This window comes from Kogia breviceps, chromosome 2, assembly GCF_026419965.1.
Source record: "Kogia breviceps isolate mKogBre1 chromosome 2, mKogBre1 haplotype 1, whole genome shotgun sequence".
Classification (NCBI taxonomy): Eukaryota; Metazoa; Chordata; class Mammalia; order Artiodactyla; family Physeteridae; genus Kogia; species Kogia breviceps.
Genome location: NC_081311.1, coordinates 39,108,252 through 39,133,015, shown reverse-complemented (window position 1 = coordinate 39,133,015; position 24,764 = coordinate 39,108,252). Strand labels below are relative to the sequence as shown.

The following is a 24,764-nucleotide window of genomic DNA, read 5'->3' as shown; positions in this document are numbered from 1 at the left end:
CCTTCAAAAAACACACTTTCCTCCTCTGATCTGGTCACTGCTGTGGCCCTTACTAGGTGAGCTCTAGCACTTCCTGTCAAAAGAAAACCTCAGCGGCAGAGCCCCTGGCAGCTTCACCAACTCATTCCCAGCATTCACCGTCCGCCTTGAGAATGTCAGAGCAGTAATCTCACTCATGAACTGTAAGCAGCTCAGCAGATGCCAGCTTCTATCAGGCACGATGGGGCACCTAAGAGCATGTGGTGGGCCACCTGGGCCTCTCGATCAGCCCCTGATCATCAATGCTTTTGAACCCATCGTTCTCTGGCCAGATGGGAGACTGGAGTTGCCATATTCCCAGACTGTGCCCATAGGAAGGGCATTCTGTACACGCAGGCTAAGCAGTCTTGCGACTACTGAAACAAAATAATGCCAGGAGGCTGCTAATTCAATTAAAGGAATGTATTACACCACAGTTAAAATGAACCTCGCTAAAATACCATGATACTGAAAACCATGTTAAATCCTCTTACATAAGAGAGAGACTCTTTTTATGGAACTCGTTTCCTATGCAATCAGTCCTTCAGTGACTGGGGGTTTAAATTACAAGGATCCACAGGTGCAGGGTTTCTGATTACACTTGTGTATCCTTTGGAACGAAGGTACTGACAATCCACCTCTAAGTGCCAGAGGTGCACAGGTGACGGCTCCCAGGGCTCCCAGGCCAGGCCTGACACCACACCTCACCAGGGGAAGAGCTACAGGGGGCCAGAGGGGCTCGGCCTGAAAGAGAAACAGGGAACACCCAGGGCCCTGTGCCACACCAAGCCTTGGGCCAAGCACAATAACCTGTCATCCGACATGATGTTAAAATGTAGAAGGAACGCAACATCCTTGCACCCAAAGACGTCCCTGGGTTTGGGAGTCGGGCACAAAAGGGTTAAAAGCTAACCCAACTCTACCATTGAATGTCCCGGGCAAGTCACTTATCCTCTCTGAACCCTCCATTCTGCCACAAGGTGCCAGGTTCTAGGAATGATAGGGCATCTGACTCCTGTGCTTCTAGGAAGTTTCAATGTCTCCATCCTCTTCCTCTGGGAGTGATTTAAAAGTTAACACACACTGGTGTCCAACAGCTGTGTCTCCTGTGTTAGGGTGTCCTCCTCAATAAGTGAGCACTGGTGGGAGGGGAGCCCACCCCATCAGAGATGCTGAGAAGGAAGGCCATCACCCCCTCCCATCACTGGTACCTAGTGCATGCACCAAGCCCTAGACAATCAGATGCTCCCACCCAGGACCCTGAATCTGGAGCAAGTGACACAAGGCGACAGGGAAGAGGAGAATGGAGTTGAGTGGCACAGCAGTAACCCTACATCCAAGGCCTCACTGGGGTGTTCACAAGCACATGGTGGCACTGTTCTATGTTGTGGTTTTTGGCTGTGGTTCTGGCAACATAGCTTCCTTTGGTAACTGCTGGATATCCTTCTAGGGTATCTCTTTTCTGCTTCAGCTCTTATTTGCCACCAAGAACACGTGGACAGAAGTGGGAAAATTTTGACAACCTTTGGCTTTGAGAAGTGCAAGAGAATGACAAAAATAAAACATCGAAAGAAGCCAAACCAGAGAAGTGACGGCTTAGAAAATAAGACTGAGCAAAGACTCACACTGCAAAAGTGGTATTCAATGAGTTTGCCCTCCTCTTTTTTGTATCTTAACCTTTACGATAGCTCCTTCATTTCTGAAAATAGATGCTTTCTCTATTTGCTTGTGGAGGATGCTACAAGCAAAAAACACATTAATTTTCTTTTATTCTGTTGACGGCCTCCTCTGTTCTCAAATTTCTCACCGATTCTTAGAAACTGGAAGGCGATGGCTTATTAAACTCCTTAGCATTAAGTTCAGTTTAACAAATCTTTATTAAAGCCCTACTACGTGCAAAGCACTATGCTACATGTTAAAGCTAAAGTCATAATAAAAGGAGACATTTCAAATCAAATTCAACTGGAAATTTTGTAATTAACGCTTGAAACTTTTATTTTAAATGTAGAACACCAAGGTCATAACACATAACACATAACACAAGGTTATTTTGTGAGCACTCAGGGTTATATACAATATATTCTAGTGCTACTAAACCAAAAGGGTTCACAGTGGTGACCTACGAGCCCAGAGCGAACCACAGGCAGGTTCTGTCTGAGCCATATGGCGTTGGTGTTGCTCAAGTTTTCTAACAGTTACTTAAAACTCTGGATTTCTGTGAAAACTGGGAGACCTGGCCCCTCATCGCCCACGACCTAGGCTGTCACCTGGCAACATGGACCGAGTTCCAGCAGCCTCTGCACCTTCCATAAGGGGCACACAGCTCTCCCGTGTGTCACAGGGCCCAGCCTCTGCTACTTTATTGAATACCAAACCCACTTTGCAAATTTATTTTACCTGCCTGGTCCCAAGAGGCATTGTGGATTCTTGTTTTAGAGACATCATAATGTGGGCTTTATGAAAAATAGATGCACACACACTTAATTCAGATGCTTCAAAACTTCCTTTTTCCACAAGGGAAAAAAGAAGGAAGAAAACATTCTTTTCCACTTCAAACATTCCCTGGATTTTAGACTTTCCAGAAATATTAATTTATAAAGTTACAGAATCCCTTAATTGCATCACGTTTTATATTTAAATGTCTGTTTTCAGGAAATGACAAAATGTTCTGCATCCCCATTTTATTCACATGCCACCCTTCAGGTGTGGGGAAAGGTCTCAGAACATTTGTCTAATTCAGTAGGAAAAACAAGCAGGTGGGATAAGAACCTTATGATTCTTTACACATTCTTGCCTTGACCATCGTATTTCTATAATATATCAAACATCCTATTTTTATGAGCAAAAAGCAACTGGTGCTACAAGAGCAATATATTTTTTTATAAATTTATTTATTTTATTTATTTATTTTTGGCTGCATTGGGTCTTCGTTGCTGCGCATGGGCTTTCTCTAGTTGTGGTGAGCAGGGGTTACTCTTCGTTATGGTGCATGGGCTTCTCATTGCGGTGGCTTCTCTTTGTTGTGGAGCACGGGCTCTAGGTGCTCGGGCTTCAGTAGTTGTGGCACACGGGCTCAGTAGTTGTGGCTCGCGGGCTCTAGAGAGCAGGCTCAGTAGTTGTGGTGCATGGGCTTAGTTGCTCCGCAGCATGTGGGATCTTCCCAGACCAGGGCTCGAACCTGTGTCCCCTGCATTGGCAGGCGGATTCTTAGCCACTGCGCCACCAGGGAGGTCCCAAGAGCAATATTTTTAAACATCAGAATATACATATTTCTATTTCTTCCAAATTTCCTTTTCCTCCCATTAAGAGGAGGCAGATAAATTTCTCACACCTTTAGTTCTTACATAGCACTGCAAAGAGCTTCAATAGCCACTCAATAACACCTGGTGAGTGCTTGAATGAAGAAAGGAATGAACAAAGGAACAAAGGAACAAATATAGGAGAGAACAAAATAACATTATTTCTGAGCCAGAGGGAGCCATGAGGATCACTTGCTATCTCCTCTCCAGGGCCTGCAGCTGCCTGAATGCTCTTCCTTGACTCAGACCAAACCCACCCCCCATCAGATCTCCCATCACTGCCCTCCATATGCTAGGATTCATAACTCCTAGCCTCATTTCCCTAAACCTTTACTAGGTGTAAAAGTTGGTTTAAAAAGACCAACACAAAAACTTTTATTTATGTTCCTATGATTACTTTTCCCCTACATAAATAGGGGGAAATAATCTACAATGTAGTGAGCTGGTATTTCTTTTTTTTTTTTTTTTTTTGTGGTACGCGGGCCTCTCACTGTTGTGGCCTCTCCCGTCGCAGAGCACAGGCTCCGGACGCGCAGGCTCAGCGGCCATGGCTCACGGGCCCAGCCGCTCCGCGGCATGTGGGATCTTCCTGGACCGGGGCACGAACCTGTATCCCCTGCATCGGCAGATGGACTCTCAACCACTGCGCCACCAGGGAAGCCCACTGAGGTGGTATTTCTTTGACTCAAGGAAGTGAGGGCTATAAGCACTGCCAGGGGTGCCTATAGTAAAAGTAAATGGTGTGTGAATTGGAAGCTTTCTTTTTTTTTTTTTTGGTAAGGGATGAACAGTAAGGATATCAGGGAATAGGGCAACATGGCATAGCAGAAAGAACCCAGATTTTGGAGGCAGTACGTTTTTTCCAAGCTAGGAGGCAATGAAATAAAACATGGTAGTTAAAAGTGTGCACTTTGGAGTGGGATGGCCCTGGGATCAACACTGACTCGGTCACTATTACGCAACCTGAGCTGAACCTCCCAGAGGCTTCCTATCCCCTCCGAAGTAGCTGGGGTGATCCCCACTGGGGGCGGCTGGTGTGACAAGGCCCCAAGATGGCACCCAGCACCTAGTGTGCCACAGTGGCAGCAACAGTGGCTAATCTTCTCCATGACACGTATTCAAGGTCTTTTGCTGACCTTCTAGGAATGTCCGGTCACATTTCCCCAAACAGTTTTGTACTCGCAAAGCACTGCAAACTGTGAACCTTCCAAGGGAATGATGCCATAAAAACTAGTGAAAAACTTTCCTAGGCTTCCTGGCTTCTCAATCCCAGAAGGAAGTTCAGGAAAAATGGAAGGTATTGTTATCTTCCTTATTATAAGGTATCAAGGGCTTCCCTGGTGGCGCAGTGGTTGGGAGTCCGCCTGCCGATGTAGGAGACACGGGTTCGTGCCCCGGTCCGGGAAGATCCCACATGCCGCAGAGTGGCTGGGCCCATGAGCCATGGCCACTGAGCCTTCACGTCCGGAGCCTGTGCTCCGCAATGGGAGAGGCCACAACAGTGAGAGGCCCGTGTACCGCAAAAAAAAAAAAAAAAAAAAAAAAAAGGTATCAAAACCTTCCCTGTTGTCTTCCTTATATTATAAGGTATCATAATCTTTACTATTCGAACCAGCCCTCCTCACCTGCCGAAAAAGTCACACAAGAAACATTTTAGATTCTTGGTCACTCAGTAGCAAAGGTAAAAAAGGACTGGAGCTCAATTATATAAAAATCACTGAACATAACAGAAACCTTCTTCTAGTAAATGAGCTATTAAGTTTCAGGTTAATTCTGCCAATGTTATTCCTTGTGGACCTCAACTTTTCTGAACATATTTTTTTAATAATCCTGAAAAACATAATCTGGACCCTTATAAGTATAGCTAGTACCCCTATATTACACATGAAATACTTTTCCAAAGTGAAAATAAATGAGTAAAATGAGACATACAAGGTCTATGTGCTACTGCCCAGTAACTATAGTTCCCTGTTAGGGTCCTAGTCACATCATACAGTGGGCCCTTCAATTCTGTATTTCCGAAAAGGGAAGAAGAAACTGCTTCTGTCCACCACCCTTCTGCAGGAGCTCACGGATAAACTGGGCTGACTTCAACAGGAATTTTATCTCGTCCAACTGCAAATACCAGCTACCTCTTGCTGCCCAAGGGTCAAATCACTGACAAAAGTAGAAAAACTAAGGGCTGCCTAATAAACTGTTTTATAAACAAATTCTCCCTCAGTGGAGGGAAAGGTCAACCTTAAAAAGCTGATGAAGAGACAATGTCTTTATAAGGCCACTTTGCCCGTGCCGGGCAGCCTATGTTTCCTGCCCAGAGAGCTGTCATGCCCATCTTAATAGTTAATACTTTAAGAGAACATGCTGAACGTTAAGAAAAGGCAAAAGCTTAAGAGTCAGATGAATAAGAACTAAGAAAAGCAAATTCGAATCTGGGTGTAATTTCAACAAAGCCTAGCATCTTTTCCATGTCCCCGCAGTGAGCAGTGCTGTATCTGGGAGGAAGGGAGCCAGGGGGGCACCATACGGTAGCCAGCACACCACAGTGTTTGAGCATAATTACAGCATAATAATACTTAATGGTATGATAATAACATCCTCTGCGTATTTAGCACTTACTATGTGCCAGGTGCTACTGTGTGTGTGTATAGAGTGTACATGTCTCTGTGCACATATATATATATATATGATAAATATAAAAATCTATATATTAACATAGAAAACTCATATATTTTATATATTTAATAATAACTATATTAATATATTACAATTAGTACTAAATATATATATATATATACATAAAAAATTTCATTTAATCCTTAAAATAACCCTGAAGCAAACAACATTCCCATTTCACAGAGGAGAAAACTGGGGTTTCGAAAGGTAAAGTAACTTGCCCATGGTCTCAGCCAAGATGCTAGGATATACAACCAGATCTGTTCTGTCTAATTCTAAACATGGACTCTTACACACCATATCACCAAAGAAGGTTCCAAAAATTCCCAAGTGGGAGACAGTAGCCCCACCAACCCCACCACCTAACACGAGTCTGCCCCAGCTTCTGACCAGAGATGCCCCACAAGAAGCTGGGTGATAGACGAGCTAAAGCAGCTCACCCTGCAGGAGAGACCCAACTTCTTTCAACAGAAGCATGGCCAGCTTGTCCTCGTTATGGACCCAACAGTAAATCTCTCAAACAAGGTTATAACCGTGGCCTCCACAAAAGGCATCAGATACTGGGGTCTCACGTGAAAAGCCAGCAACCTCAGAAAACCCTCACCAAGTACCTGATCTTAGACCCTCTTTAGACACCCTTGTCTCACTGTCCTCCCAGCAGCCACAACAGCTGCAGCTGGAGGAACACACCCCCTTTCAGCGAAACAGCCAAATGCCATAAATGCCACCCTTTCTTCTCATCTCCCTCCAAGAGCAGGAGGAGTCCCACAACGGATAGGATATTTCATTCACACTCTGTCTGAAGAGCAATTTTTCCCATAGAAAAACTGGGTAGTTAAAATTCTCAACCAAATGAGGGGCCTATTCATGGCAATCTCAAAGCACAAATGACAAAGCTATAGTCTGCCTCACACATTTTTTGAATCACAAAACTATCTGTCTCATAAATTTAACCCTTCATTTCTTGATAGCACTTTTGATGGTATACATTACACTATAACGTATGTACGTGATAAACCTCTGCCGACAGAAGTTTGTTAAAGAATACAAATCATAATTATCACATACTAAGTGCCAAAATCATGTTGGCAACAGAACGAAATTTTAAATAATAAAATGCCACAGGGCATATAATGTAAATCACTTGGAAACTATACATATTTGCTTCTTCCTTGATTCCTTATTCAGGAATCTATAAATACTGCACAGAGCTGGGGCTTTAAGCCCTGGGAGTGAAGTAGCTCTAGCAAGATCAGAAGCTGGCAGTTTCTGCAAAGAACAGTTGTAGCTCTCCTTTTAATTAAAAAAAAAAAAAAAAAAAAAAAAAAACAGAGGTTTAGTTTCCATTACTGACCCTCAGAATGCAGAAAATAGAAAACTCAGGCTGCTTCAATTAAGCTGAGAGTAACCAAGGAAATATTCTGCTCATGCTTGGGCTAGAGCTTTAAAAGTGGAAGCGTGGCAGAGGCAGCAATGCTGATAATCAACGAGGGTGACACAACTCAGAAAACTCGGGCTGGACATTGGTCAGCTAACTTGTCATCATTTGCAAGTTTCCCTCTTAGCACTAAAAACTCTGGTCTCTGCCTGTGAAGTAACAGACACAGCGCCAGGAGGTCATTTTGCTACTGTATATATATTAAGAGAGAAGGACACAGCAATATAGAGAGAGGAGTTGCTAATTTAACAACAAGGGTCCCTTCCTAACTGACAAGAATTCATAATTTATTTATATTTAGCTTTTTAAAAAAACTCAACAACTAACAAGGAAGATCTACAGTACTGTGCTCCTATTAATTTTAATTCAACCTCAAGACAGTAACTAAAATTACCCCTAGATTGTTGGTGGCTTTAATAATGAGAGTGAGTGACTTTCTAAACTTAGGTAAACTGTGAATCTGATCTCCCCAAAGGTTGATAGAGTAATAAAAGGTCCATATTTTAAGGAGAAAGCAATTTCTCAGTTTTGCACACAGCTCTGCACAAAAAAAAAAAGGATCTTGGGCAAGCTTCCATTGCAATCAGCATGGAAGCAGAGAGGTTTTCCTTTCCTTTCCCAGTGGTGAAGTTATAGCTATTGAAGAGCTGTTGCTGTGCAGAGCTGCAATTCTGAAACGAACTTCTGTTATCTAATCGCCACCAGGCCAGGAACTACCATCTCAGTTATCACCCAATGACCAAGGCATTCCTCTGAGGGGCTGTGCCCCAGTAAGCGGGAAGGAAGCATGGGTATCTGCCAGAGGACACGCCCAATGTTCAGAGAGGACAGAAAGCAACGGAATTTATCACCACAAGGGGCACATCAGGAGATAACCCAATAACCCAAGGTCAGTTGGCCTATATTAAAAGAACCGCACTGCCCTCCCCAAACCTGCTTAATTTTTGCAGAGACCTGCTAACAGAATTAAGGTTAGTTTTTTACCTACTCTCTGACGATCCGGGCTTGAATGCTTTGTTGAAGCATTTACTAGGGATCAAAGTCACAAACACAGCCTCACTCCCCATGCTGTATTTATGTCCAATCCCTCTGGCCTGCGGCAGTGCCCTTTGTGGGTGGTCAAGGACAAATGGCATTAAAGCCTATTATTGGGCTTTTCATGTAAGAAGGCTTAATGTGTCAGCTGCATTTTAATCTAAAAATTAGATGCTTACCCTCGGAAAATTGCTTTTAGAAACATCAATAAGGATTTTTTTAAAGGATTCTTATTTTTTCTCTCAAAGCCCAATTATTTATAAATTTATTGGTATTTTACATCTGAAATGAAAGCCTTTAACCAAGAAAAAGAGGCAGCTGCTGCAGAGTTAACAAGAAAGCCAAGATCTCTACTGAGGCAATCTAAATATATATCACGCCTTAAAAATAAAAGAACACCAGCTAAGGCTCACCACTGCAGGTATGTGTCTGACCAAATACCAACACTACAAGTCCTGCCCTGGATTTTTAAGACTTCTATATTGACTTCCAGTTAAAGACAGTGGACAGACACACATATTTAATTCCTCTCTCTCCTAAACCCCCAATACAACAGTTATTGCTTTTTAAAGGCATAAATCCACAAGGACAGAGATAACAAAAGAGATTTAAATGTTAAACTTTTTAAAGCTGGAAATCAATTTGAAATGGCAACTGACGTAGCAGACCCAAAGAAGCCATATCTTCCAATTTATGAAGCCCCATTCTTAAACATGAACTGACACTCAAGGATCATCAGCCACATAAAGAAAGTATCTAATAGGAAAGACAGAAACAAACAGGAAAAAAAAAGCAAGCTGGGCTTCCCTGGTGGCGCAGTGGTTGAGAGTCCGCCTGCCGATGCAGGGGACGCGGGTTCGTGCCCCGGTCCGGGAGGATCCCACATGCCGCGGAGCGGCTGGGCCCGTGAGCCATGGCCGCTGAGCCTGCGCGTCCGGAGCCTGTGCTCCGCAACGGGAGAGGCCACAACAGTGAGAGGCCCGCGTACCGCAAAAAAAAAAAAAGCAAGTTAATAAAAATCATGAGAAAAAGAAAGCTTCAAAAAGAAAAAAAAAAAAGTATAATTATCTCCTCAGAGAGCTAAGAGAATACTCTTATAAAAAAAACAAGACTCTATAAAATAGAGGCATCCAGAGAAGAACAAACCAAAAAAATGAACTGCCAGAAAACAAAAACATGATAACAAACATTAAAAATTTAATAGAAAGATTAGAAAGTAAAGTTGAGGAAATATTCTAAGAAAACAGCTTAAAAATAGAGGTGGAAAACAGGAGTAAAGATCACAGTCACAGTACAAGTCAGTCAACACCTAACAGGAATTACAGAAGGAAAGAACAGAGAAAAGAGGGGGAAAAGTCAGTAATGACAGACTTCAAGAAAATGCCTAAAAATGAAAGAGGTGAGTTTCCAGCCTGAAAATGCCCATTCAGATCTCAGCACAATACATGAAAATAGACCCTCCCCACCAAGGAACATTATCTCGAAGAACCAGGAGTCTGAGAGAAAAAGTAAGAAAGATCGGTCACCTGACAAGAACTGGGAATCCGAAGGTCTCAGATTTATCACCACTAACACGGGAAGCCTGGAGGCAATGAGCACATATTTCACTATTCTGAGGTTCAGAGACTTCCAGTCTAGAACTCTATACCAACCTGACTGTACGTTAAATATAAATATACAGCAGAAACTAACACACCATTGTAAAGCGATTATACTCCAATAAAGATGTTAAAATATATATATATATGTATATATATGTATATAATGCTCTCAGACCTAAAACCACTCAGTCTTACCTCCTGTGTAATTTGTTAAGAAGGTTACAGAGCATGTGGCCTGCCAAAATAAGGGAATAAACCAAGAAAGAAGGGAATATGGAATGTGGAAAACAGGGAAGCCCACAGAGAAGCAAGATAAGAGAAATCCCCAGAGCGGTGTTGAAGGAAGAGTCCATCTCGAGGCGTGGTGCACAGCAGGCCTGGAGAGGACATGGTCTAGACTGGTGCAGGGCCTAAGACTCCAGGTGAGATAACATCAAGAAGATAAAACTGATAAAATACCTAAGATACTGGGAGGAGATTCACACGGAAGGCTGTTTGTGGCTAACTTAATGATAAGGGCACAAAATTTTTAAAAACAAGACAATTATTAAATCCAAGAAAAATCTGTGTGCAGGAAAGTTAAAGTAATCAAACTATACTATATAGCGTACCTATGAATCCTGTTTACACAGTATGAGATAAATGCCCAATAAGAAATTGAGGGGCAAGGGGGGAGCAACACCATAAAAGGGATAAGAGGCCTTGTGGAACTACATAACCCTTTAAAAATCAAGCTTGTGTAACTTCAATAAAAACAAAAACTACACTTTAAAAAGATATTTCTATACCTAATATTTCATATACTAATATTTAGTATACCACCTGATAGCTTACACAGTACTTTCACATGTGTCTAATCATTTAACTTTTACCAGACTCTGCAAGTTAGGTTACCTCCTTTATAAAGAAGAAAGAACTAGCTCAGGGAAGTTGAGTGACTTGATGAGTGACACAGAACAACAGGGGGCAGAGGCAGAAACTGGCGAGAGAGTGGCGCGCGCCAGGTGTGTTTGACATGCACAGTATGGTTGATACGAATGATATGGTAGGAGTCTAAAGGGAGATAAGCCACATCAAATTTTGGAGTGCAAGGTTCTCAAACTTGTGTGTCCATAACACTCACCTGGAGTTCCACTTATACGAGGTATCCAAAGTAGCCAAATTCACAGAAACAAAAGTAAAATGGTGCTTACCAGGGGCTGGGGAAGAGAGGAAAGGAGAACCGTTTAATAGGTATAGAGTTTCAGATTTGCAAGATGAGAAAGTTCTGGAGATCTACTTCCGCACAATGTGAATATACTTAACACTACTGAACTGTACACTCAACAATGGTTACGATGATGACGTTTATGTATTTTACAACTTAAGGAAAAAAGAATCACAGAGAGCTTGTTAAAACACTGATGGCTAGACCTCAACCCTAGAGTTTCAACTCAGTAGGTTTGGGTGGGACCTAAGAAGTTCTGCTTCTAACAAGTGCCCAGGTGATGCTGATGCCGCTGTGCTGAGGACCAAATTTTAAGAACCACTGCTCTGGTTCAAAGGTTCTCAATCCTGAACGCACAGCACCTTCACCTGAGATCCTAGAGCAAGTAAATAAAACCATGAGCGGGGGAGGGGGGAGCTGGACATGGAGTGCTTTTATAGTCCTAAGGGTGATTCCAATGTGCAGGCAGTTTGAGAGCCCCTGGCCCGGACAGTGGCCCGTGCCAATTGGCAGTACAGCGTGTGTGTGCACCACAAGCAGGCCTGGGGCCACTCAGCCACATTCTGTCTCTGCCTCCCTTCCATCATCTACAAAATAATGGTCATGGAGCTGTTGAGACTATTAAACAGGATAATCAATAAAAGAACTCAGGGCAGTACCCATCACAGAATGAATAATAATGTTATTACTTTTGTTGTTGACTTACAGGAAACAAGGTTGCCCTTGTTTTTTCAGCTATAAAACAGGGTCAGGTTAAAGACAATGAAGAATCTATTAATATTCAATCCCAGACTACTAAACAAGACAAAAAGCTCCCAAGGACCGAAGAACAAAGTAATTGGGATTAAATCTAAGAACCTTTTAGGATTCCCACAAGCATTTAGCAAACCAAGGCTCGTTTCTACAGAATTAGTAGCTAATCCCTTTACTCTCTGAATAGGTGTTGTTATTTGGAGTATAAACACCATTGTAAAAGCAGGTGTTGGAATCAATACTCAAACACCACCACCTTCACCTAAAGAAGCAACATAATGTGGTGTGTTCACACAGAAGGTAATGTCAGACTCAGAGCCGAAATTCCTGAAGCCATCTACACGGTAAACAATTTCTTGTCAAAAGAAACTGAAAATGAAGACAAAGGCATAGTTCAAATAGGTTTGTTCATTCAAGAAATATCTGAGCACCTCCCACATACCAGGCACACTGGCAGCGAGGGAGGACAGGCCACTCACCGCAGGGCAGAGTTTTTCATGCAGGGAAGTGGGCGGGTCAGCCCATGAAGCAAGCTTTGGGAATGCCCAAGCGCACCCTTCTTCCTCAAAACAAAAGCACTGTAGGGAGAGCCAAAATTGTGGTTTCTGCTAAGTTTTTCTTCTCATGTAGAGCTGCATATTTGGGGTGGTGTGTTAAAGGTAATCCACAGTAACACAGTGTCTTGAGTCCACAGTCAGTACAAAGAAATCATTGTCTACATCCTCGGAAAGCAACATGACCCTCCTTAGATGTCTGGGTCACACCAAAGTCTGAGTCCCCAGGGCAAGCCTCCTTCATTAAGTCATCTGAATAATTTCCCCACAAAACTGTCTCACCATTGTGGGAATATATTCTTAATGAGGAAAATGGTGTCTTTTTCTAGACAGAACTGGCTAAAGGCCTTGGAAGCAGCATTCTGGGGTGGTGTGAGCCTCTCTGTCAGACATTACGTCCTCACACCGTACTGATGGGTTCAAATTCCCAACCACAAAAATCTTGGTTTCCTCTAAAGCTCAGAATTACTGGCTCTGATTAAACAATCAGCAAACATCTCCGGAGTGAGTGCCAACCCTGGATACGGCTGACTGTCCCAAGCCTGTGCCCACCAGGGTGGAAAAATTCTGTGCCAATGTCCTCCCACTGACGTCCCCTAAATATCCCTGGGGGCACTCTGTACCTGGGAAGCTAAAGATCGGCTTGCAAATAGAAACGTAAGTAACGCTGCCCGGCTTGTACACGTAGGTACATCCAAACAACAGGCCTACTTTGTAAGAGTTTTTCCCTCTCTGCTTCTTTGATTGATTATTAATCCAAACGGTCCACAATCACTACATAAAGACACCTGTGGGGACAGGGAAGAAGTCAGGAGACCTAACTGACGTCGGTGCCCCCTTTACAGGCCATGCGACCCTGGACTTCCACAAGCTCACCTGTCACTCTGCTGGCAGGGCCGTCTCAAAGATAACAGTAGCAAGGGACAGAAGGACCAGCACGTGTCAGGTACTGTTCTAAGTGCCCTACAGATGCCCATTCATTTCATCCTTCCCAGAACCTATAAGGTAGATGCCTTTATCCCCATTGCGCAGTGAGGGAACTAGGGCACAGAGAGGTTAAGTATTTGTCAAAATCTTACGTGGCTAATCATTGAGCCCACACAGTCTGGCCCCGGGATCCATGTTCTTAATCACTTCTTTATCCTGCCTCCCTGATGCTTCTTTCAGGTCTGAAAATGCTTTGCAAACCATAAAAAGATACATTTTTATTATTATTATTATCATTAGTTTGCCTCCCAGCATCCACTGACCCTCCCTAATTTCTGTACTTCTGGTGGGAACCATACCCCGCTGTCATCAATCAATGCTTCCTCTTCAGCTGAAGAGGTGCTCACCTCAGACACTAGGTGTGACACACATGACCTGGGCAATCCAATCAGGATGGGCCCATGTCCCTGGCCACAGTGACTGGTCCAGCGCTAGGCACCAGACCAAGAACATCGTCTGTGCAGCGCCTTGGATGATCACTGCAATGACGTCAACCTGGAGCTGCTGGAGGTCTCACCTGTAGCCCAAGAACATGCAGCCAAGAACGATCCTCATAACATTGTTTGGATCCCCAATCTGGCCCTTCCTGAAGTCAGATCCATCTCTAGACTCTCAACCACCTGAACCAATAAATCTTTTTACTTAAGATAGTTTGAATTGGGTTTTCTGTTACTTGCAACCAAGAGAATCATCCTGATCTCTTTCTAAAACAAGTTTCGCTCTATCAAGCTATATTCAGCTGCACTTCAGTCCTTTCCCTCTCCAAAAATAAAACTTGAGAGACTGAGAAAGTAAATGTTAATTAGCTAGCCTTGACAAATTAAACACTCCTGGAGCTGGAGTTCTTGACAGAAGAACTCTGTATTATGTAGAACAGAAGATCCAGTTTTTTTAATGCCACAGATCAAGTGTTCTGGCCTATCATCAAATTTGTTTCATAGAACTTTATTTTTAACCAAAGCAGTTAAGCCTGCAGTTTTCAGCTTTGCAAGGAAAACAACTGTGATATTTACCTCCTCTCGGTCTTCTCATTTTTCAGTTACCCCTAAATCCAAACCACTACAAAAAAACCACCAAAATGAAGAATAAGATTGAGTTTTTAAAAACATTTTAAACACAAGAAGCAGAAAGTTGTGTATGGGTGTATATATCATTTCTTCCTCATAAAGAAGAGGAACTAAACCTTAACCATATTTATTAATTTTGGCAACAGAAGAAATCAGTACTAGTTTTTTTTTTTTTTGGTGGTACGCAGGCCTCTCACTGCTGTGGCCTCTCCTGTTGCGGAGCACAGACTCCGGACACACAGGCCCAGCGGCCATGGCTCACGGGCCCGACCAATCCACGGCATGTGGGATCTTCCCGGACCGGGGCACGAACCCGTGTCCCCTGCATCCGCAGGCGGATTCTCAACCACTGCGCCACCAGGGAAGCCCCAGTACTAGTTTTAATCATATTCATTGAACTATTCATTGCATCAGCTAACATTCCTTCCCTATAGTTCCTTCAGACAAATTCTCATAATTAGATTTCAGAGGAAAGCACCATTGGTCACCCAGACCACAGCCTCAGAAGGTGCAAGTAGCATGCCACCTGACATCAGACGGCTCCTAAGGCAGTGCATTAACACTGTCAGGACTTCGTGCATTTTCACATCTTCAAATTATTACACACAGCTATTACACACACGGTGACAGGTCAGTCATAGCCCAAGTGTCCACCTGTAAATCATATATGAGCATATATAAAAATGCTAATTGAGTGAAAATGATGTTAAAAACCAGTTTCACACTCCTTGGAGAAAACTTAAAAATATTTCTCTATTTTCTATGTTCATTACATTGCACTCTATAGCCTCCTATTAAGAAGAAAAAAACTTTAATGACCTCGAGTAAGCAAGTAGATAAGCATACCAACAAAGATAAATTTGTTTAACTACATTCCAAACTTTATTACCTTGTGTGCTGTTCCTTCTGTTGAGGCTTATTTTTTCTTATTATCATGGCCTAAGACTGAAGGTCTGCTTGGCTTGCTTTGGTAAGCTCTTCAAAGATCACAGCCCTGTCCAGACAGGCTGCTTTCAAACAATCTTTGTTACCACATGTAAACAATTAGGACCTCTAAACACATAATTATTTATATGATATCATACAACATACTTTTTTATAACTGAATTAACCATTAGATTATAAAGAATAAGTGTTCATCAAATTTATAAAATTAACAAAAATAGCTGACATATTAGTTTAAATTTGAGGATTTAAATCTATTTCCATATTACACTTTTGTTCTGATTCACAAAAAGCACAACCCTACAATGGAACTTCAAGTTCATAGGGGTCTCTATAAAGCCCACAGGGGCAAGAAGCATATCTGACTATCACCATTTTACACCTGACATACAATAGGCACTCTGTAAGTATCTGTTGGATAAATAAATGAATAAATAAAGGCATTAACACTAAAAGTAATGGGCTCACACTATTTCTTGACTACAGAGGTTATTATTACTATGTCCTTGCTTCGATGAAGTAAAGCAGGAGTTGACAAACTTTTATGCAAAGGGCCAGATGGTAAATACTCTAGCCATTGTGGCCCATATGGTCACTGTTGCAAATGCTCCACTCAATCTCTTTCACTATTCAACTCTGCTGTGGTAGCACAAAAGCGGTCATAGACAATACATACACAAATGAGCACGACAGTGTTCAAATAAAACGTCATTTACAAAAACAGAATTTGGCCATAAAAACACCCAAATCCCATGGGAACCACTTTCTTATAATGAACACTCTATTCCCTAAAGGTTGGACATTGGTGGACTTGCTAAATTCAGCCAGACATGTTTTGTTTTGTCGGGTCAAAAATTGGGCAGAGCATATATACTCATTTCCCACAGCTCCATCACTCCTTACTGAGCAACCCCGCCCCCTACTAATTTCCGTCATGTTACAAGCCTGGCCCACGCAAGCCTTTGAGTTTACATCCTGAACTTTACAGTACAACTGGTTTCCAGTGATGTGGCCCATACCCGTACCTATGAATCTGTAAGCACAACACAGGCTCCTCAAGAGCAAGCCCATGACTTGCAATTCTTCACCCTTCATCTAACACCTAATATCAACAACCAGTGAACTTTAAATATTTATTGATTGCCTACTGTTTGATATAGTTACTATCTCCTTGGATGGGGTGTAGAAAGAGTTACAATGACAGACAAAAGGATGGAGAAAACGTGCCAGCTGAGAACAAAGAGAAAAGGGACATGGCGAGTCACAGGAAAAGCAAGAGGAGTCATTACAGGACTGAAAAACCAATCTCTTCCAACTGTCGCAACCTTCTATCGGCTGCCGGGATTCCTCCTTCGTATCACAGCAGAAGCTGGGCGGAGGCTGGGCAACGCGGGACACTTCAATGGTAACCACAATGAGGATAAAACCTTGGTTAATCCTCATTTCTGCCACAGGGTGCTCTGAGTGGATGAACCCCAAAAAACCACCTGCATCTAACAGAAGGAATAAACTGCTGGATTCTCACACAATGCTATGCTCTACAGCAATGAAAATGATCAATCTACAAATACATGCAACAATATGGAGGAATCTTTCTAATACATTGTTGAATGAGGAAAGTCAGACACAGAAGACTACAATCTGCATTACACACACACACACACACACACACAGAGAAAGACAGGCAAAGTAATTTATGCTCCTAGAAGTCAAGAGAGTAATTCCCCACCAAGTGGGTAATGTCCAGAATCTAGTGTCTAGAGGAGGCATGAGGCTGTGGGGAAAATGTTCTGTTTCTTGAACTGGGTTCTGGTTACATTAATGAGCTCAGTTTGGAAACTGCACTGAGCTATATACTTACAATATGCATATTTTCTGTATATATATGCTATTTCAATAGAACATTTAAAAAAAAAAAACACTCTCCCATTTCTAAGTGGTCCAAGACTAGAGAGCCAATTGAAGGCCGCACACAGAGCCCCATATGCCTTCCCTTCCGCCATCCTTCAGAGCCTCTTGCCTCATGTGGAGCCCCAGGCACGCCTCCTCATCTTTTCTAAGCATAACCAGACAGAGGCCAAACAGTGAGAAAGCAAACTAGATCATTTTGAGATACCTGTAATTCCAGTCCCAGCATCCTCGGAAAGTTAGTGTGTTTCAGAAACTTTACCACTGTCACTAACTTTTTGTTCTAAATCAGAAATGAAAATATTAAGAGAACTCCGCTGCCCTAAATAGCTCACTTAAATAGACTTCTTTTAAAATAACGCTCTAAATGGGTAAATCTAGTTCATAAACATGAATGAAGAAATGCTTCAACACTCAGGGCCTCCAGAAGAAGATACTGTAAACAAAATGTAACTGAGATTAGAATGTAAAACAGCAACAGCAACCCTGCAAGCACCACAGAGCTGTAATGGACTGTGTAAACGGCCCTCGTGGGTAATACGTACAACTACAATCAGAGCTGAACACACATCTTTAAGACTTTATGTAAAGTTTCGACTCAGGTAGTCAAATTATGGGGCTGGGAATCATTCTGATTCTCTCTAATGTTGATCTTAATATACTAAGCTCAACTGGACATGACCACTCATATTCTTTTCCCATTCTCCTTGTAAGTTCAGGCTAAAAAAAATCAATTAAGACCTTTGATCACATTAGATCACAGAGACTGGTCTACTTGTGAATGCTGGTCAGGAAGGAGGGAAGAGCAGTCAGTCATCAGATCCTCTGACCTAACAATAAACATCAGCTACAGCGGGCCAGATGGGCAGATTACCAGGAACAGAGAAAGCACAGTAATCCTCTCTTATACAGGGCACACGCATAGTGAAAATTCCAATCCTTTATATCCAGATGTTTTTCATATCAAACAAATTCACTACATAGGTCTGTCCATTAAGTAAGTCACTGTTTAAATATTTTTTAAATCTGACCTTATTTATATCAGCCAGGAAGGGAACATAAATTCAAAATTACATCTTTTAATAGGAAATTGTAACTGTGTTTAATTAAATGATTCTGTCATGGAGTTTATGAATGTTCTAAAATGTCCCTCAGGGGAGAATATTCTTATTTTTAGGAACTGCATCCCCAAGAATTGAGGATAAAATGTCATGATCTCTTCAACTTACTTTCACAAGTTTCAGCAGAAAACAGGAGAAACCTACTACACACACACACACACACACACACACACACGTAGACACAATGTGGCAAAACGCTAACAACTGTTAAATGTAAACTCACTGTACATTTTTTAACCCTTCAGTATGTTTGAACATTTTTATAATAAAAAGATGCACAGAAATCTTTACTCACCTTTCAAGTGGATGGCCGTCTTCTTTTTCCTAATCAAAAACGAATGGCTAAATATGCCCAGAGGCACATTTATGGATGTTCATGCTGCCCTCGCCCTGCAAGAATAAGCAAAACAACACGTTACCACCAAAGGTTTTTATTAAGTTAATGCCATTTCAGTTGAGACAGTGTTCTTAATATATGTCAAGGCTGGAGGTTAAAATTCTGTTGAAACTGTTTTTTAAGCAAGGAGAAAAGTGAAAAGAGAAAAAAATCATCCCATCACATACTGAATGTAGGGAGCAACCACTGGCCTGACCCACTCGAGGAACTTCTGGAACAAAGGAATTCCTCAGTAAGTTTCTTTTAATTCACATAAATTTCAGGGCAGTGATGTAGCCTCAACTTCCACTTGAACAAAAACTGGGGCTTCAAGAACCTGAGCTTGACTCTGACCTTGGATTCTGAGACTACACTCAGAAGGCACTCATGTACCCTAACAGAACCACACCAGACGGGCTGCTCTTCCTGGAGTCCTTCCAGGCAAAGGTATTCAGACCGGATCTACTACTACACTCGACTATAATACGTGCTCTAGGGCACAGCGGCCCGGGGGCCTGACGCCTCCACCACACCTCACCTCTTGGCATTACCTATTGGCATCTGATCCTCGCCACAGCCCTGTGAGGCAAGTGGTGTTTACTGATTCCATTTTCCAGAGAAGGCAGCTAAGTGTCAGAGATGATACAGGACATTCAACTAGAAAACGTCAGACGTGAAACTGCTACTTAGGTCTTCTGACCTCAAGCTCAGGGCTTATCTCACTAGGAAAGGAGAAAGCACAGTATTTATATCAGCTAGGAAGGGAACATAAGTTCACAGGCCGTCCCCACGCTCCCTACCCCATAACATGACACCCTCCTGAAAACCAAACTCAAAGCCAAACAGCCCAACAACAGAGCCACGTGTCATTGTGGGGAAGGGGCGGAGGGGGGGAGAGGTGCATGCACATGCTGCAGTTTACTCCCTGTGAGTATATATTAATAGTTATTCTTAATAGTACCAATAATACTATAATTATGATTACCAATTACTTAATGACTATTAGTCATTATACTTCCCTTTGAAACACAATAACCCTTAATGTATTTTTGACATTTTATATATACGTATTTCATTTTTCTCCCTTCTTTCTCAAGAAAGCACGCTATTGGCCAAAGTAAAACAAGGTTCACATGGCACCCCAGGTAATTTTTATTGCTGCCACACAAAAAGGCAATTACCACTCGCTGTTGAAGATTTTCCTTTCATTTTCATAAAAGGCAAAATACAATAAAATATAACGGCACGGACACTGACTGCTCTGCCAATAAAGGTGGAAGCAGCATCAAAACTACCCTGCATGATGGCCTGAAGTGGCCCTTCATCTGCTGATCACCAAAATTCTGCATGCAATGCGCAAAGGTTTAGAGGTTTTGATGTCTACCATGTGAAGGTGCTGGTGTACAAAAGTCTGAGGAAAGCTAGTCAGGGACCCCAGCACCTGGCTTTTAGTCCTGTCTCCTCCGCTCACTAGCTTGATTAAAAATTGAGAAAACCTCTGGACTTCCCTGGTGGTGCACTGGTTAAGAATCCGCCTGCCAATGCAGGGGACACGCGTTCGAGCCCTGGTCCTGGAAGATCCCACATGCCACAGCGCAACTAAGCCCGTGCACCACAACTACTGAGCCTGTGCTCTAGAGCCCAAGAGCCACAAATACTGAGCCCACATGCCACAACTACTGAAGCCTGTGCACCTAGAGCCCGTGCTCCGTAAACAAGAGAAGTCACCGCAACGAAGAGCAGGCCCCGCTCGCCACAGCTAGAGAAAGCCTGCGTGCAGCAATGAAGACCCAACGCAGCCAAAAATAAATAAATTTTTTTTTTTAAGTATTAAAAATTGAGAAAACCTCTCCAGGCAGCTACCTCTCCTGTGGGTTGGAACACCTGTTCACAAGGATGTTGCAACTCACAGAAAAAGATAGGATATGACTCAATGCTTCACCAACGAGAGCACTTGGACCCCAGGAATACTGACCAAGAAGTTACGCCAACAGCAACACAAAACCAAGGGAAAAAACATGATGTACCTTTGGAAACATCAACTTTACTCATGGATTTTGGTGAGGGAAAGATAAGCAAGTGAATCAGTAATATTAAAGTTCTTAGTACTGAAACAGATATGCATTATGGAGTTGAATGCAATCATTGTATGAATTTTTTTTAATATCTATTTATTTCTTTTGGCTGCTCCAGGTCTTAGTTGCAGCACTCAGGATCTTCGTTGCCGCGTGCGGGATCTTTTAGTTGAGGCATGCAAACTCTTAATTGCAGCTTGCGGGATCTAGTTCCCCAATCAGGGATCAAACCCGGGCCCCCTGCACTGGGAGTGTGGAGTCTTACCGCCTTGGACCACCAGGGGAGCACCCATTGCATGAATTTTAAAGCCAAAACTCCTATCCTTACTTGCCTAGTTCATTTCCAGCCACACCCTTACATGTGGGGGAAGGGAGTGAGGGATGGAATCTCCGTTTTCATTAAAGATGGTCTTGGGACAACGTGTGAAGCTGGTAGAGGTTTTAGCATCACAGTGCGTCCAGGAAGCTCCCAATGGCCCCTGCTTTGGAGAATTCGCTTCAAACTCAGGAGTCCCAGATTTTTGCCAGATCTAGGTACAGGTGGGATGAAGTCTAGATACATACAATCCCATCTCTACACCACACGTCCTGGCGTGAGTGTTACTGAAGTTCCTCTCTTCACCGCCCTTCCACCGCTCCCTGCCCCTTGGACATTCCCGTCAGGCAGGCTCTGCCACTTAGTTACTCAAATTAAACCACTGACGTTTCTTCAAACCCATACTGATTGGTAACACCTTCAGCATCTCCAGTAATTTTCATTTAAATGGATGCCTGCATCATTCCTAAAGAAAAATAGGCTGACCAATTTAGTTTGTCTCTAAATTAAACTTTCTATTGTGAAATATATTTAAAAGTGCCGGACTTCTCTGGTGGCGCAGTGGTTAAGAATCCGCCAGCCAACGCGGGGTACACGGGTTTAATCCCTGGTCCAGGAAGATCCCACATGCCGCGGAGCAACTAAGCCCGTGCACCGCAGCTACTGAGCCTGCGCTCTAGAGCCCGCGAGCCACAACTACTGAGCCCGCGCACCTAAAGCCCGTGCTCCGCAACAAGAGAAGCCACCGCAATGAGAAGTCCACACACCGCAACGAAGAGTAGCCCTCACTTGCCGCAACTAGAGAAAGCCCGTGAGCAGCAACGAAGACCAAACACACACAATAAAAAAATTTTAAAAATAAAAAAATTAAAAGTGCCTACCGTGGTAGCCAGCCTCCCAGATGGCCCCCAATGACCCCCGCCTCTTGGCACTCAGGCTCTTGTGAAGTACCCCCAACACACACACACACACACACACACACACTGAATAGGGCTGGCATGTGTGGCTATGCCACGTCATGGTCACGAGGACACTCCAGCCGCCCTAGAGGGTGGCCCACGTGGTGAGGACCGAGGCCTCCTGCAACAGCCAGGTGAGTAAGCCTTCTGAGAAGCAGATCCTCCAGGCCAGGCAAGCCTTCAGACGATGGCTGCTTCCACTGACATCCTGACTGCAGCCCCATGTGACCCTCCCCCGGTTAGAACCATCCAGCGAAGCTGCTCCTGGTTTCCTGACCCACACAGACATTGTGTGAGATGATGAAGGTTTATCACTTTTAAACTACTGAATTTTGAGGTAACTTGTTATGCAGTGATAACTAATATAATAACATATGTCAGCTTAAAGAATATCCAAATGAATCCCATGTATGTTAATACCCAGTTGGTAGTGCTGGGTTCTGTTTTGTCTTTTGTTTAAAACAAACAAACAAACAAAAGGCCTGTGTACCCCTTCCTGTACCTCAACCCCTCCACTCTCCCCACCAGAGATAACCACAAGCCTGAATCTTGAGTCAATCCTTTCCTCCTCTGTACGGTTTTACCACATCTGTATTCTCAATATGTTGTTGTGTTCTGCCTGGCTTTAAGCCTAATACAAAGGAAACCAGGACCATATGTATTCCAGACTCGCCTCGTAAGATTTTGATTTTGAGATTCATCCCTGTTGACTCATGTGACTGTAGCTGATTTTTCACCACCATATAGTTCTCACTATGTGAACATACCCACAATTTACTGCTCTGTTCTACTGTTGAGGATCATCTGGGGATTTCTCAGTTTTTGCTATTATGAATGATGCTGCATTTATATTCTAGTGCTCATCCCCCGGTGCACACAGCAAATTTCTCCAGGGCGTATACCTAGGAGAAGAGAGCTGGGCTTGGGACCACATATGTTCAACTCTCCCCGGTAATGCCAGATCGTTTTCCAAAGTGGTTACGTACAATTGACTCTTCAGCCGCTTTTCCAGTCTCTCTCCAAATAAGAGACATGCTTGTTTTGCTAATTACCAGCAAAGCTTTCAGCCAACAAAAGGGAAAGCTTTTCCTATTTGCAGCATCACCGCTGCAAATAAATAGTACTCCAAAGTAGTGACCCAGACAGCTGGAACATATTAGTCACAGGACATCAGGACAGACTTCGGAATAAGGATGCAGACTCAGCCAGCACCACGCTGCCCAAGGGTATCAGTCAAATTTGACTTGTAGACCTACGTTCAATTCAGAGACTGCTGTCCTCCTGGTGGACTCACAGCTATGGTCCCCTCTTACTGCTGTCAACTTGAAGGGGAAAAAAGTTAATTCAAATGCAACCCAGCCAAATTCAAGATTAAAGAAGGGGAGTCAAATCATTTCAATGAAATAGGGTGTTGCTGTTGTTTTCTTAATATAGAATTGGTTGTGTTTTTCATATAGTCACCTAAAAAATGAGATTGTTGTTTACTATACCTAATTTTATGTGTCGTAATTCTACAAAAAACACTTAGGTATTCTCTAGACAAAGAAAACATCCTTTTTAGATTTACTAATTCAATTTCTTAGGTGGAGATAGTAATTTTGTGATAATTTAATCTGTTTTTCTAGTAAAATCATGGTAGCGAATACTTCTGTTGGCATTAAATACAAAAAATGTGAAATTCTTTCACTTTGGGCAAGAAGGAGAGAAGAAAGTTACTATAAATTTCAAAGAAGCTCGTTATCATGTCACTGAAAGAAACAATGGCACTAGATGACCAAGATGACCAAAATGGGGTTATTTCAACTCAACCTCTTGACAGTTCTTATTTGTCTCTTTACAATCATTTATCCCTGTGAGGTAGGAACTATTGCTACACCCATTTCACAGATGGTGGAAACTGAGGCATAGAAAGCAATTAAGTTGTGCACAGTCACACAGCTGATAAGTCACACAGCTGATAGAACAAGGATTTGAAACCAGTTTACTCCAGAATCCACATTCTTAACCACTACTCTAGGCAGCTTTTTCAGTCCCCCAAGACCAGCCAGAAGGCCCTGCAATAGTGACAAAACGGTGGAGACACCACTTGAACATTTTCTCTGACTTAAAGTTCATGTTCTTTCTACAATGGGCCTTCTGGACAAAATAAAATTACCCGGTCTCAGGGCTTGTGGTAGGCAAGTGTTGACCTTAGGTCTTGGAAACAGCCCCCATGAGAGAAACAGATGCCACAGTGGGAGAAGGTGTGCTGGCTTTCTTGGCACTCAGCAGGCAGCAGCTGTCATGCCTCCGTGACAGGCAGATCGACGCAGAGTGGGTTCCAATAAGAGCAGCGGGCACAGTCAGAGAACCAGGGCTCAACGCCACCTCCTTACAGGGTCACACTGGGTAAGTCAAATGGCCTCTCCACATGATGTTTTGTAAAATGGGGC

At 42.9% G+C, this 24,764-nt stretch overlaps 1 protein-coding gene across 13 annotated transcripts in view; it reads right to left on the bottom strand.

The window, feature by feature from the left end:
• The window catches only part of SGMS1 (sphingomyelin synthase 1), a 305,701-nt gene that overhangs the window by 250,994 nt on the left and 29,943 nt on the right, over positions 1-24,764 (bottom strand). For 11 of the 13 annotated variants that reach the window (XM_067025115.1, XM_059054011.2, XM_067025107.1 and 8 more), the window contains exon 2: positions 18,902-18,996. The gene's annotated coding sequence lies outside the window, so the exon portion shown is untranslated. Of the gene's footprint in view, positions 1-18,901; positions 18,997-19,533; positions 19,640-24,764 lie in introns of those variants that run through there. The other 2 variants (XM_067025118.1, XM_059054009.2) reach the window with 1 other exon arrangement.